The 14,178-nt window shown below is 37.0% G+C and overlaps 1 long non-coding RNA gene across 1 annotated transcript; it reads right to left on the reverse strand.

Annotated features, from left to right (window-relative positions):
* Nucleotides 1–2,608: 2,608 nt before the first annotated feature.
* On the reverse strand, nt 2,609–3,864 carry LOC122086063. The gene is made up of 2 exons (XR_006142322.1): nt 3,684–3,864; nt 2,609–2,952 (listed from the first exon to the last, which is right to left on the reverse strand). It is a non-coding gene; the product is annotated as an uncharacterized LOC122086063 (long non-coding RNA).
* Between the last annotated feature and the right edge of the window lie 10,314 nt (nt 3,865–14,178).

A 14,178-nucleotide genomic window follows, 5' to 3' on the forward strand; every position in this document is an offset into this window, starting at 1 on the left:
GGTCAACAACACAAGTATCAACTAATTCTTTGAATATATTAGAAATGTCAAAAATAGGATGTACACAAAAACTCATACAAAAAAATCCAATTTGGGGGTTGAAACCAAGGTTTCCACCATTGCAAGAAAATTTCCCTGGTTTCATTGAAATTTCCAAAATTTCTCGACCAAGGTTGAAACCTAATATGTTAAACCATGGACTGACCAGAGAGCAATGCCGAGTCATCATCAAGCAAATGCAAAGCACCATGCACCCTACCAAATCCAATGGTTGCCCTTGTCACCAGATCCTAACAATCACAAATAGATGGAAAAAATGTGAGTTTGCAATTAAGATTGGAAGTAAGACTACTAATGGACAAAAGGTTAGTAGGCAAAGATGGAATATGCAAGACAATAGAAAGGGACAAAGGAGTACAGCCAATGGATCCCTTTCCCAAAATATGGAATAAGTCTCATTAGCCAATTTGACCTTACCATTATCAAGACAGATATTGTACTGAGAGAAAAGAGACAAGAAAACTTGTCATATAATCTAATGCCCCAGAATCTAAAATCTCACACTGTAGAATTGATATACGTACTAAGACCATAGAAATAGTTACTTGGCCCAGAAGGAGTGGAATGAGCAAACCTTGTAGTGGCAGATGCAAGGGAGTCTAGAAATGTCAGAAGATGCCAAATGGCAGTAAGCTCATCAGATGATAGCGAGGCTACTGAGATGCTGGGAGTAGAGTCAAAGTCAGAGTCTAGGACCTCAGTATGGTCAGCGTGACAAGGAGTACTACCACGACCCCTCCTTCATCCTTTACCAAATGTATTAACGGGATGGCCATGAAGCTTCTAACAATGTTCCTTCGCATAACGCTCCTCGCTATAGTAATTGCACTTCATTATAACTTTGGTAAAGGAGCCACCAGAATGTGAGGCGATGCTGAGGGACTAAGTTCCAAAAGCAAGTGCATTTCTCAGTTGGAGTGGCAATAGGCTGCAGGAGCATTGTGGTACGGTGGCTATCCTCAAGTTGGATCATTGCATAGGCTTAGTCCAAGGTAGGAAAGGGAGTACGACTCAGAACCTGGGACCACAGCTGATCAAACTCCACATTCAGCCCTGCGAGGAAGTCATAGACCCTAATCTTGTCCTTCCATTTCTGAAATCCGGTGACATCAATAGGAGTAGAAGGAGTATACTCCTCATTGAAGTCCTGCTCAGTCCACAATATGCTCAACTCATAGTAGTATTGTGATTGTGTGAGCCCTCTCTGCCTAGGTCATGAACCTTCTATAGTAGTTCGAAGACCTGAGCATCATTCCCTGTATATAAATAAATCTCCTAGACAGACTTTCAGATCTTTACAACAGATTCAAGGAGATAGCCATATGAAAGCTGTGTCTAGAGCTAAAAAGGAAGACCATAACAAGTGACTTGGTACACTCCCACTTGTCAATCTCAGGACCAGTGGTCGAACGCTTCGAGGTTCCAATGAGCTACCCATAATAGCCACAGGACTTGATAGAGATACAAATCAAGCTTGATAGAATAAGGAGGAAAAATGGAAAGAGCCAAGGTGTTTCCACCAGTGGAAGCAGAAGAGTTGGTAGACATAGTTCCACTTATGGGAGTTATGCTAAGGAAGAACCAGCTGGAGGCACCTAAAAACACTAAAAAGCAGGAAAAACACTTAAAAGCCCAAAAATCGATAAAGGGTGAAAACCATGATAAATTGAATTTGGGGAAGCTCTAGAACAAAGTCCTGCGATGGTAAAGTGGTTAGTATGTACCATTACAAGGACCAGTGGCACCAATCACAACCAACATCAAGACAATTGGTGTATCAAACATGGAAAAAGTACTCTGGCATGAAAAAAAAATCAATGAAGGTGAATAGCTATGTCCTTTAAATAATTCGAAAAGGGAGTCTAAGCGCCCAGAGAAGAAGGGAGAAGCTAGTGGCTCTTCTTAGTGGTTTAAGACTACCACCGAGAGAGGAGGAAGGAGGAAGGAGGAAGGAGGAAGGCATTGGGAGAAAGAAAATTGAGAAAGAGATAAAGAGATAGAGTGGAAAGGAAACTCTTAAGGTCTTGGATTCAAAGGCTCTGATACCATGTTGGATGGAGTAATGACTTGTATATAATATGACACCAGCCCACTTTATTTACAATAACGGAGAGAAAGTTCTAGAATATTACAACGACCATTAAACCCCTAAAGAATCTAAAAAATTCCCTAAAACCCATTATTACAACACAAAGTCTAAGATATAATATAAGCATATTCATAATATTAATTAAAAAATAAATAAAAACAAAGAAATAAACAAAAAGCATTATAAAACATAATTAAGTGTGATGACTTCATAATCCTATAAACAAAAAAATAATAGGGTAACACTTAGAATTAATTTCACATAATATATATATATATATAAAAAAGACCATACAAAATGTTTCCGCCCAAACCATAGTTAGCAAAAACAGGAACGACAAAAAATTGGAAACAGTAAAATTTTTGAACGATACTGTCAAATAAACGGTAAAAAAACAAGAGAACGATAAAAAATGGAAAACGGACAGTACGGATTTTAAATGTGAAGATTTCAAACAAATGGGACAAAAAAATAGTAGTATACTCATATAAATTAAGGAATTATTACATGAATACCTACATCTAATGTTCAAAACAGCTACAACATCAAATATTGATGCATATATATCCCATATCTCATTATAAGTTCTAAAACACATAATTGAATATCATCCAACACCAATTTTAAATTCATACGCCACATATGTCCAAAGTCTTATTGAGCAATGTCGCTTGGCTGTGATATTGTTCATTATTGTCAACATAGTCAACACACTCTCGGAGTGATGTAACAGTTTGAGTTGGGAGTCATCACTTTAGAAACACTTTTCAGCAAGGGATCCATGTGTTGATATTGAGTTGAAGCTGATATCATGAGAAATATAGGCAATTGAGTTAGCTTCAAGTTGGCGAAAGAATCAGGTCAATCAGAGTTCGGGAGAGAGAGATACTGTCAATTAAGTAGACATTATGTTCAATAAGTTAAGTCTTAAAAAATGCCAAATAAAGGGGAAAGTGTTTAAACGCGAACTTTAAACATGTTTAGAAAGGGAATTCTGCCATTTGTAGTTTTTTCCCATATCTTTGGGAAGCATACAGAAAAACGTGTTTTAAACGGTAAAAAATGGAAACGCATTTAAAACTCATTTTAAACATGTTTTTGCTAACAGTGACCTAGACTGTTCTAGAGGGGGTTTAATAGGTTATCACTAGTGGATTTAAACTTTCAATTTTAAGCCTCAAATATACACAAGAGACACATACATTTATAGTGGTTCGACTCAACTGAGTTTAGTTCACTCCTAATAAAATCACCTCACAAAATCACCTTAAGAGGTATCCACTAGTTCTTCCCTTTCAGTACAGTATGTGGGAAATCACCTTTACAATATCTTTAAAGGATAAAGAGGATCCATACACAGATCTCTTTTACAAGTAGAGAGTGTGACCTTCCAAATCTCTCAAGGATGAGAGGGTCCTATATACTTGTCTAAGTACAGTCTAGGCAATGTGTAAACAACGATGCCCACTCCTAGAGTTGAACCAACTTTTGGGCTAAAATAACATATAATGAAAATAAATTGGTAAAGTATTACCTTGTGCATGTAAGATATGAAATGAAGAAAATGAATGCACCTTAAATCTTCTCAGAAATTGCACTAAAGAGCTTTAATAGTATAGACAAGAAAGGTGGAGAGAGGCTTGAGTTCTTCTTGGGAACTGTGTAAAAGTTGTATGGCTTGAACTCAAGCATAGTCAACTTGCTTTGCCTTTTGCTCTAATAATTACTCTTAATTAATTGTATTTTAATGATCCATATAATAGTTATTTATAGTGGCATTAGGGATCTTATTAGGCAAATAATCTCCCTCAAACGGTCACTTTTTTTATCCTCCATTTGACCACCCAAAGTAGCCGTTATAGAAATAGAGCCGTTGAACTAACCGTTATGGCCTAATCCAGCGGATCCAGTCGCATACCAATAGACCAGATGCTCAAGCCGGATGGGTTCCAGTGGACCGTTTGCTTCCAGTTTGAACTGGTTGGGTTCTGTTGATGAAGGGTCCGTTAGATCATTAAAATCCGGTCATGGATGGGTTGCAAACAGACTACCAAAAAGCAGTCATATCTTACTCATCCAAACTTGAATTGAACTGATTCAAGTTGTGTTACTTTCGTAACTTGAAACACTACAAATTTGTAGAAAGGTTCATATTCTGATATTGTCATATGAAATGACTAAAATCCCTTTGACAAGAAACTTTGCTGTAATCTCAGCAGTTGTCATAACATGTTTCCAATTTTATTTGGGTCTTGTGACTTGGTTAATTAGCCTCTCCTAAGGTCATTCTAAGGTAGTAAAGATGTTTAAAAGTAAATGCATATGTATGACTGCAGGCTCTGCAGTGCAAGTGATGTGTGTGCATCATTACTTATGAAGCTTCTATTTGTCTTCCAGGAGATCCTTAGCAATCTTCATGCTGATGTCTTTGCATTGCTTGACAACTTCAGGTCTTCAATTGTTGAGGTGTTGATATGTTCTTCAAGTCTCGACATCTTGAAGTCTTGGATCCTTGGGGTCTGATACCTAGAGGTCTTATTAATCAAGATTGGCTTCCTCTAAAATGCAAGAGTTAAGAGAGAGATTAAATGATTCAATTGTTTGTTATCATCAGAACCAACATAGGAGGTGGGTAGAGTGATCCCCAACACAGACTACAAGTGGTCATTTTCCTGCATTAAATATACATGTAGCCGGCTTGCCGCCCTAGACCCTAGACTGTGCCTGGATGCCTAGGAGCCACGCCTCGACAACTATTCCTAGCAAAGTAACTTACCAATGACTAAAAACAGAAAGCATGCATGTATCAATTTGATTATTTGAATCAGGGAGCCAGGTAAAATTTTAGGAACTCTCTGTTGATCGGTTGAAATTGAGCCTAGCAACATAAATGACTACAAAGTTTGTAAAAGCTCATAAATCTACTAAACCACTTTCCTTCGGTAAACAAGATTCAAGTCAAAACTTACAACCTCCTATAGCCATGGTTTAAAGTATCTCCGATACGGATATGATATCCTTCGATACGTATCTTAAATTTAGCCGACCGATACGATACATGAAATTTTTAAAATATTTTCGTATCGATATATATCCTACGATACATACTGATATGCACCAATACACTACCGATACGTACTGATACTCTATGAAAAATATAAAATCGAGGTGAAATATACGTTTCAGTATGTATCGGTAAGTAATTGTATGTATCGATTGGTACGCATCGGTGAGTATTGGTATATATCAATCAGTACGTATCGGTGAGTATCGGTACGTATCGATGAGTATCGGTATGTACCGATACAGTGCGCTACGGTCATATAATAGCCAAGATGGGTATTTTTTCAAAAAACACAATTTTTTTAGGGGTTTTTGTTCCAAAATTGCTGCCAACCATATTTCTCTAAATCAAGATTGGGAACAAGGGTTTTACATTTATGGGACAACTACAACCTTGAATTCTTAGTGCAATATCCTCAATTAAGTGTTTATGCATAATACATGTTATCAATTGATTTTTTTAACAAATTTTTATGCAAAAGTGTTTAAGAAGGTGTTTCATATTCATTTATGTGAGTATCTTTAGCGTATCTTATGATACCCTCCGATACGTATCTTAATTTTTGTTGACCAATATGGCAACCGATACTGATACTTTAATCCTTGCCTATAGTATCTGTAACAAACTAAAAAGTGTATGGGGTCCTGTTGTCAAAACAATGGAGACAAATTTGGCAGCTTAGGAAGGTTATCACCCATCAAAAGGAGGTGATTTCATATTGATTCAAGTAGATCAAGAAACTATTCGCATCAATTTTTCACTTTAACTCTCAAGGAACCAGCAATTGGGGGAAAGAGAATAGAGCAGATTCAGTGTAATTTTGTTTGGGATGATTGGAAACAAAATCATTAAGTGCACTTGGTTGATTAGAAAGAGCCCTGCCTCTACAAGGAAAAAGGGGGTCTGGGTATCAGACACTTGAACGCCTTTTCTATGACTCTGTGAGGGGTTTTGAAGATTTAACAATGAACCTAATAGCTAGTGGAGAAATGTAATTAGTTAACTACTAATTAGTGACAAATATGATGCCAATGAGTGGGAGAGTCTTCAGACTAGGGGTACTTATGGTTGCACATTGTGGAAGAGCATTAGGTCCTCCAATAAACTCTTCAAGAAACATATAAGGATTCAAATAGGAGAAGGGAGGTCTTAACTCATTTGAGTGATGTTTGGTGTACTAATGTCCCCATCAATAATATAATCCTCACATCTATGAGATTGCTCAAAACCAATGATAAAAATTTTGATCTCGAGGCAGGTTTTGACCCAGCTCAAAACCAAGATATGGATGGAAACCTGCAAAACATGGTCGAAACCAAGTCCTTTTGGGGCAAAATTCAACATGCCACAGCCCCCAGGGTGGTCGAAACTAGTCGAAACTAGTCGAAACTGGGCTGGTTAAAAGACTCAAGACTGGTCAAAATTGGTAAAACTGATTGAAACTACCGAAATGTGTGAATTGTGAAATATCATTGAAACCGGTAACATTTTCAATTCGACTGAGATTTTGAACTATGCTCAAAACAAACAGATGCTTTGTAGAAATCATCTCAATCACTGATTCACTAGGAACTGCCAGTCTACCAGGGATGGAAATGCTTCTACATCTTCTCCAGGACATACCCTCAAATCAAGGCCAGGATGAAAGAAGGTTTTGGACCTCAAACAATTCAGATATTTTCTCCTTCAAATCTTGTTTTGATGCCTTGGAAGGTCCAGGTAAGTTTGATCTCCTGTTTTGATTTAATATTAGTAGAGTAAAATCCAATTCTTTTTATAGACTGCAGGTAAGAAGGGTTGCATCCATGATATTCAACCACTTAAATCGGCTTTCGTCTCCCAAATGTCTACTGTTGCTGACATCGTGCTTCCGAATCCATCTCACCCCTATCAATTCATTGTCCATACTCCTTTGAAGTTTGCACTACTCTATTGGAGGGGATTGGGATAAATAAGGTCATGCAATCTTCCTTCTGCAAGCTATAATGGACCTGGTAAGATTCCAAGCATAGTTTTCAAGGCTCCAAGCATAGTTGTCAAGGCATCGCCTAGGCGTCCAGGCGGTTTGCCTGGGGCCTAGGCGATAGTCGCCTTATTACACTACATGCTACCTTGTGTTTTGACACTTATTTATGCGAAATATCATTTAAGTAAATTTCATTTACTTAAGATATTATTCATAAATAAGCAAATACCCCCTATTTGAATCCAATAAAAATAGTTTAAAAATCAAATTCCAAAATGATAAAAAGTCAACCATCCAGTCCAAGAAGAAAAACTGAATTTTGGTTATAGGGGCAATTTTCAACTTTTCAATGCTAGAGTTTTTCTCAATTATAAAAATTTTATAAATTCTATCATGTTAAAACATTGCTAAAAATCAAAAGTCCGGTAAAATAATTTTTTGCTTTGATATCCATAAAATTATTTTCATTCAGACGATTTTAACAGCATTCGCGCACTTAAAAATAAGTTTGACCGGAACATAACTTTGTCATTACAACTCAGATTTAAGTAATCTTAGACTTGTTGGAAAGCTGGTTTTATATTATAACTGATACAAAAAGTCTTATGTAAAAATAATATCATTTGACCAGTCAAACTTATTATAGAACCAGAGCATATCTCTAAATATTGATTTTTTATAACTTAATATGACTTAATGTTAATTTTTTATGATTTAATATGGCTATATGTTGATTTTTAATGACTTGATGTTGCTTAATCTTGCTTTTTTATGATATAAGGTATAAATAGCTTACTAAATAATGTTAGAAAATAAGAAAAATAAAAAACAACAATTGTTCGCCTCAAGGCATGCGCCTTCTCGCCTAAGCGCTTAGACAACCCTCCACCGCCTTGGTTCGCTTTGGCACCGTGACAACTATGATTCCAAGATTACCTAGAAGGCAAAGAAAACTATATCTTTTGTTCCAATTGCTTTGAATTGGAAGTTGTGACTAAGAGATGAGGAATCATTTCAAACCAACACTCCACCAGCCTACAATTTACTCTTTGGGCTTCTACTCAGAAAGTTTTGACATGATCATCGCTAACACTTGAAGAAACTACAGATAATTTTTCATTTGATTACCAGCTGGTAATTATCTTTCTCTACGGCCTCTTTTTTTTCAGGCCATGTAAAGCGTAGTGGGCCTTTAATTGGACTTATCCAACCTTCAATTACCCCCCCTAAAAAAAGGAAAAGAATCGTTATAGAGAGCTCATATTTAGCACATTATAATTCCAATAGTCAACCAGATTTAAAGATTCCCTACTCATAGTACTAGGTTTCAGTTTTGAGCCTGGTCTAGTCGAAACCGAAATTTAAGTCGAAACCTGGCTGATTTCAGGGGCCAAATGGCCAAATTATGTCATGAAACTTCTAGGACACCCTATTTTAGGCCCTCTTAACATAATGGAAAGTAGATTTTAAAAAATCACACCCAAAATGGTATTGTCGTTGTATACATTCTCTAATATGGCCTATTATACACAATGTTTAATACTAGAAACCATATAATTCAAGTAAAACAACATAGGTTTTAAGAATGAATAATCCGAGTAGGGAAAATTTCTTGTACCACCCCTCATTTTATAATTAATTTGGTGTCACCCCCACATTTTAGAAAATATCTCGTTACATCCCCCACTTTTATAACAAAACTACACATCAATCCATTCTGTTAGCTGAAAATCGTTAAGTGGTGACATCAGGGGGTTAATATTTACTAAATGGCCAAATTACCCTTGGAGAAGGGTAAACTTACCGTTTTACCCAGCAATGTAACACCAACAAATAATGATGAAAACCAGTTAGGGCCGATCAGATTTCAGGTGTGTAATCTCAGAAATTTCCCAAGTTGAACCCTAAATCAAGAAAGTCATCAACTCTGATTTGCAGGTCTTAGATCTGATTTGCAGCCTGGTGTGCAAATTTCTGGCTGCGAGAAAGCATACAGACGGATGCTGAAGGCTAGCAGGAGCAAGGATTGGTTCCATGGCCTGGTTAGTTCAGGCTTGGCTTTGCGACAGGGTTTGGGAAAGGGCTGAAGCCCAGTTCTGGGAAAAATCAGGCACGGTGGAGCCGGTAGCCGCGGGCTTTGAACTCTATAGTCTAGATTTTTTTTTTTTACTGCTTCACACCCAAGCAAGGATCCTATCGAGGGCCTGCTTGCAGCAGCAATCTCCATGAGACTACTGCTGCAGGCTTCCAACGTTTTTATTTATTTATTTTTATGGGGAAGGTGTAGTGCGACTTGGAGGTGAATTGGAGGTGATGGTAGGATTTCTTGAGGGTGAGGTGGCACTAACACAGGAAAATGTGAAGATGAAATAGTTGATGGGGGTGGTAATGATAACACCCAATGGTGGAGACGGAAAAACCACCACAGATGGTGAAGGGTCAGGTAGGAGGATTCAATGGCAGGGAATTGATTCCATCGCTGCTCAGGTCACCGGTAGGGGGGAGAACGATAGTGTTGAAGGTCTAATATCTGGAATTAGCAATCCAGTTCCTGATCTCTCCTTTAAAATCAACTCCAGGCCTGAGATCTGATCCCATTATCAAAATTTCAAATTGCTTTCCTTCTAAAATATTCATTTTCCTTTTTTAATAATCATTCTCATCTCTCTGAAGGCCTCACCCTCATCCCTTCTCTTTTTCAACTCTGAAATCTGATTTGGGTTCTCTCTATAGCATTCAGAGTACACAAATCGTCCAAAAATAAGCTCCCAAGTCCTTAGTTTTGACCCCTTTTTTACTCCTTGTAATCGTAAATTCGGGGTGTAATTAGCCATGGGTCTCTGTTTCAGCAAAGACCAGGAAACAACTAAAAAATCAAATGCTAATGGATCCAGATCAATAGGAAGCGACGACATCGGTGGCGGTGGAAGAGTTGTGGCAAGGCATCAACAACAAACTCAGCAACCTGTCGTTTGAGGGTTTCCAATGGATAGAATGGATTGTCATACAAAGGAACATAACAGGGTTAAAATAGTCTTTTCTAATTTTAAATTAACGTTGTTACTCATTAGGGCGTATAGTAAATGTTTTAAAAAATTGTGAGATTACACCAAATTAAATTTAAAATTAGGGGTGGTACATGAAATTTTCCAATCAAATTATAAACCATTTGATCAATAATGCATCATACATGGTTGGTTACAAAGAGTCACATATGTTAAAGTCAACAATAATACAACACAAGCAATAGGTCACCCCTATGCCCATCCTAGAGTCTTAGACTCCCAAGAACAAAACGAGTTCCAGGCAGGCTCATAACAACTTGAATTTTGCTATTGCTGCCAAACCAAGTTATCCTCCAACAATTGCACAAAAGCTGGTTATGACACAGTACAGCGAAAGAAACGCTCGAATCCTACACATCAGCCATATAAATGGGATCATCAACGTACTACAAGTACCCTAACCTAGGGTAAGGATCTCTAAACTGTGCGGAACCCAATCGAGAGCCACTACTACTAGATGGTGACTACAGAATTGTCACCGGCATGTATGGTGCCTGTGGAAGCGGCATCAGCATGTATGGCCGAAACAGCAAGAGAAATGGAGTTTTCCAAGTTAAGGAGTCGAAACCAAACAAAGAGCACAAAATGGTCAAAATTTCAACCCGTTTCTTGCAAAATGTGGTTTTTATATATAAGGGGTGGGATAGTTTCATCTGAAATATCGGTGAAACTATTCATAAGACCGAAATGTCAGCGCAATGCTGAAATTTCGGTTGAAACTTTGAAAAAGTTTATATTGTTGGTTGTTTTGTTTCGATAGCTTGCAAAAATAAAATGTTTCACAAAACCTTATACATGTCCCTCCTATAAACTCATGAACGTTCAAAACTAAAAAAAAAAGGTTTTGGGGTGGTGGCCCACATCGTGTCACATGATATGGTTCAGTTGCACTGTACCCTGAAAGATTAGAAGTTATGAAAGAAACAACTATTGCAACTGCACATCATACAAAAGTTAGTCAAACACCAAATAACTGAATAATTCAATCACTTTACCTCCAAATCAGTGATGCACGAGGTGATGAAAATGTGACTTATAGGTGATTGGTTGGCTTCTCTCTTGGACTATGGGCAATGGTAGTTTGTTTCCCTCAGTACCGGCTAAAGTGTAAAAGTGTGAATTTAAATGAAGGTATTTTATTAAAAATGTTATTTTGAGAAAACTAAAAGTGTTGATTTAAAACCTCTGTGATTTTGATTGTTGTTTATTTTGTTGTGTTTTTATTTTTATTTTTTTTACTGGGTTGTCAAGCTCATCCATTATTTTAACAACACAGATGAATGAGATGGAGATATGCTTGGAGCGGAGTTCGAGGGCGACTAGAAGAATTCATTATTAGTTGTTATTTCTGTTTTCTTAGATGAATGTAGCAAGGGTAAATCTTGAGATGTAAACTCTGATAGTTAGATTTGAAGGACATATATTAGATTGTCATCAGTAGTAGTTCTTTGGGATTTATAACAATGGTTGATTATTTTTTTATTGAAACCTGAATTTCAAGAGTTTTGCGTGATTTTGTGAATGTTGTTGGTTGTTTGATCAATGCCCGTGAGGATTGTACCTTAACCTGTATCTTGGTTTGGGTCGTGACAATAGCATTCAACGTAACCTAACAAACTTAGGTCGTAACCACAAGTACCATTTTTGGGTAGCTTTTTTTGCGAAACTAGTTCATGGAATAGGTGTAAACTGTTAAAATTTGGCAGCACAAAAAAAGGTTTAAAATTGGCCTCAAAACCTAAGGCTGCATTTGGTAGCCAAGGGAAGAAAAGAAAAGAAAAGAGTACAATTTTTGTACTTTTTTCTTGGTTCAAGAGATTCTCTTTGTGCTTGGCATGTCTTGAACCAAGAAAAGATTCTTTTTTTGAATTTCAAAATTCACTTTGGGAATGGTGAAATTTTCTTTTACTGCCAAAAACACAAGAAAACATAAGAAAATACAAAAAAAATTTTTTGCTTTTCTTTATTTTCTTCTAATGGTAGTCAAACATACATACTTTTTTTTATTTTCTTACTATGTCATTTCTTTGCTTTTCTTTTCTAGATTCTTTTTTCTTTTCATTTCTTTCCTTTTCTTTTCTTCTCTTGGCTACCAAACACAGCCTAAGTTTCAAGCTTGCCCCAAAAAAGAACCAGGTTTCGACCTGGTTTTGGTCGAAACCTGCAATATCTCGGTTTCGAGGCTGATCGAAACCAGCCTCAAACCAAGATTTAGAACATTGCCTGATACGTTAGACTGATAGCGATAGTAAAGACCTTGGCGTACAGAAAAAAAATAAATAGCAAAGATCCATTTAAGGATGTTAAATCCTCTCGTTGTCCACCACCTTATCAATGGTATTGATGTGCTTTCAACAGTTTGGGCTCCACATTAAATTCATAACTATTATTTCTAATTAGTAAATATGTGGTTTGGCCTCTCAGAGAGGTTTATCTGATTTCTTACTTCAGCTTTGAATCCAACTTTCCCAATCAGTGAGGAGTCTCTGCTTTCAGGTTCTCGGCTTCTTTAGACAAAATGAAGTTCTTAGCTCTTAATGGACCTGAGAATTGCATCTTCCAAAGATGATCTTCTAAGTTGCACATATATTTACTTTTTCTGCGGGTTACCATATGTCAAACTCCAAAAGTCAAGATAGTTAAGTAAACTCCTCATCCACTTAACATCATCAATCTGAAAGGAAAAAAAACTCTCCCAAGACTAAAATTGGTCAACCTCTTAAAACATTAGACAAGCAGGCAGACAAAAGTACGGACTAGTGACATTAGCATCGGGCAGTCAATATCGAATCTCACATGTGATTGTCCATGCTAGCCTTTGTCAGTTTGTTTTCCATGCATATACAGCAGCCAGTTCAGCACAATCCTAGGGTCAGTGGAAGCAAAAAATTCTTATCCACAAACTCCATTCAAGTTGGATTGTATAATTTATCTAAACTTATTTCTGAATCATGATTTGGTGCTTCACCATTCCTGTTGACATGCATAGAAGGTGAAGATTATGTCCTTTTGAAGTCGAGTAAAAAATGACTGGTAGGAAAAACCTGCAAAAATGCGATATGATGGATTTATTAAAACAAAAACTACAGATAATAATAAAGAATGTTGAAGTTACTGAACAACAAATGCATGATAAATGGGCAATACTGATGTCAGCACTTTCGGCAAGATGGCAGTAGAATACCACTGTAAGGTTTAATGCCTTCAAATAGACAATAGGAATATTCATATCTATGTATATATAAATGATTGAACAACAAATGCATGACAAATGGCCAATACTGATGTCAGCACTTTCAGCAACAGAACACCTCTGTAAGGCTTACTGCCTACAAAGAGACCACAAGAAAATTCATATCTATGTATATAAAAGAAACTATAGGAACACTCCAAGTAAAAGTGGGGATGATATTCTCCCTATAAGCAATGCTAACACTGCAAACAATTAAGAGCTATGAACTCTATGAACCACCCCTCCCACTTACAAGTGAGCCTTAGATGTTACTTTTTATTTTCACAGTTCCCCTCCCACTTACAAATGAGCCTTGAAAGTTTACTTTAAATTTTCAAAGTTTTAAACCCCACATGTCAGTGGGAGGGCTGTTCATAGAGTTCATAGTCCTACTAATTCATAAGTGCAAACATTCCCTTTCCTACCATTCATTGCCAGTACGCTTCTAACATCCATATTTTACTCTCAAGCTTCTTTTTATCTTCACTTAGTGCCTCTAAGACTGTTCCATTCACAAAAAAATTTCACACAGACTGCCTTCGAGCTTCTTGCATTTAACAATGTTTTTGCCATCTAACAATGATTCCTTCACACTGGCTGACCAGAGTTTGTTATCATCCCTGACAAACTTCCTTTAAGTGTGCTGAAGTTCATTAGTCCATATACAGTTTCTTTCTAGGTTACTATTTGGTCCATTAACAA

Source organism: Macadamia integrifolia, chromosome 8 (genome assembly GCF_013358625.1).
Source record: "Macadamia integrifolia cultivar HAES 741 chromosome 8, SCU_Mint_v3, whole genome shotgun sequence".
Classification (NCBI taxonomy): domain Eukaryota; kingdom Viridiplantae; phylum Streptophyta; class Magnoliopsida; order Proteales; family Proteaceae; genus Macadamia; species Macadamia integrifolia.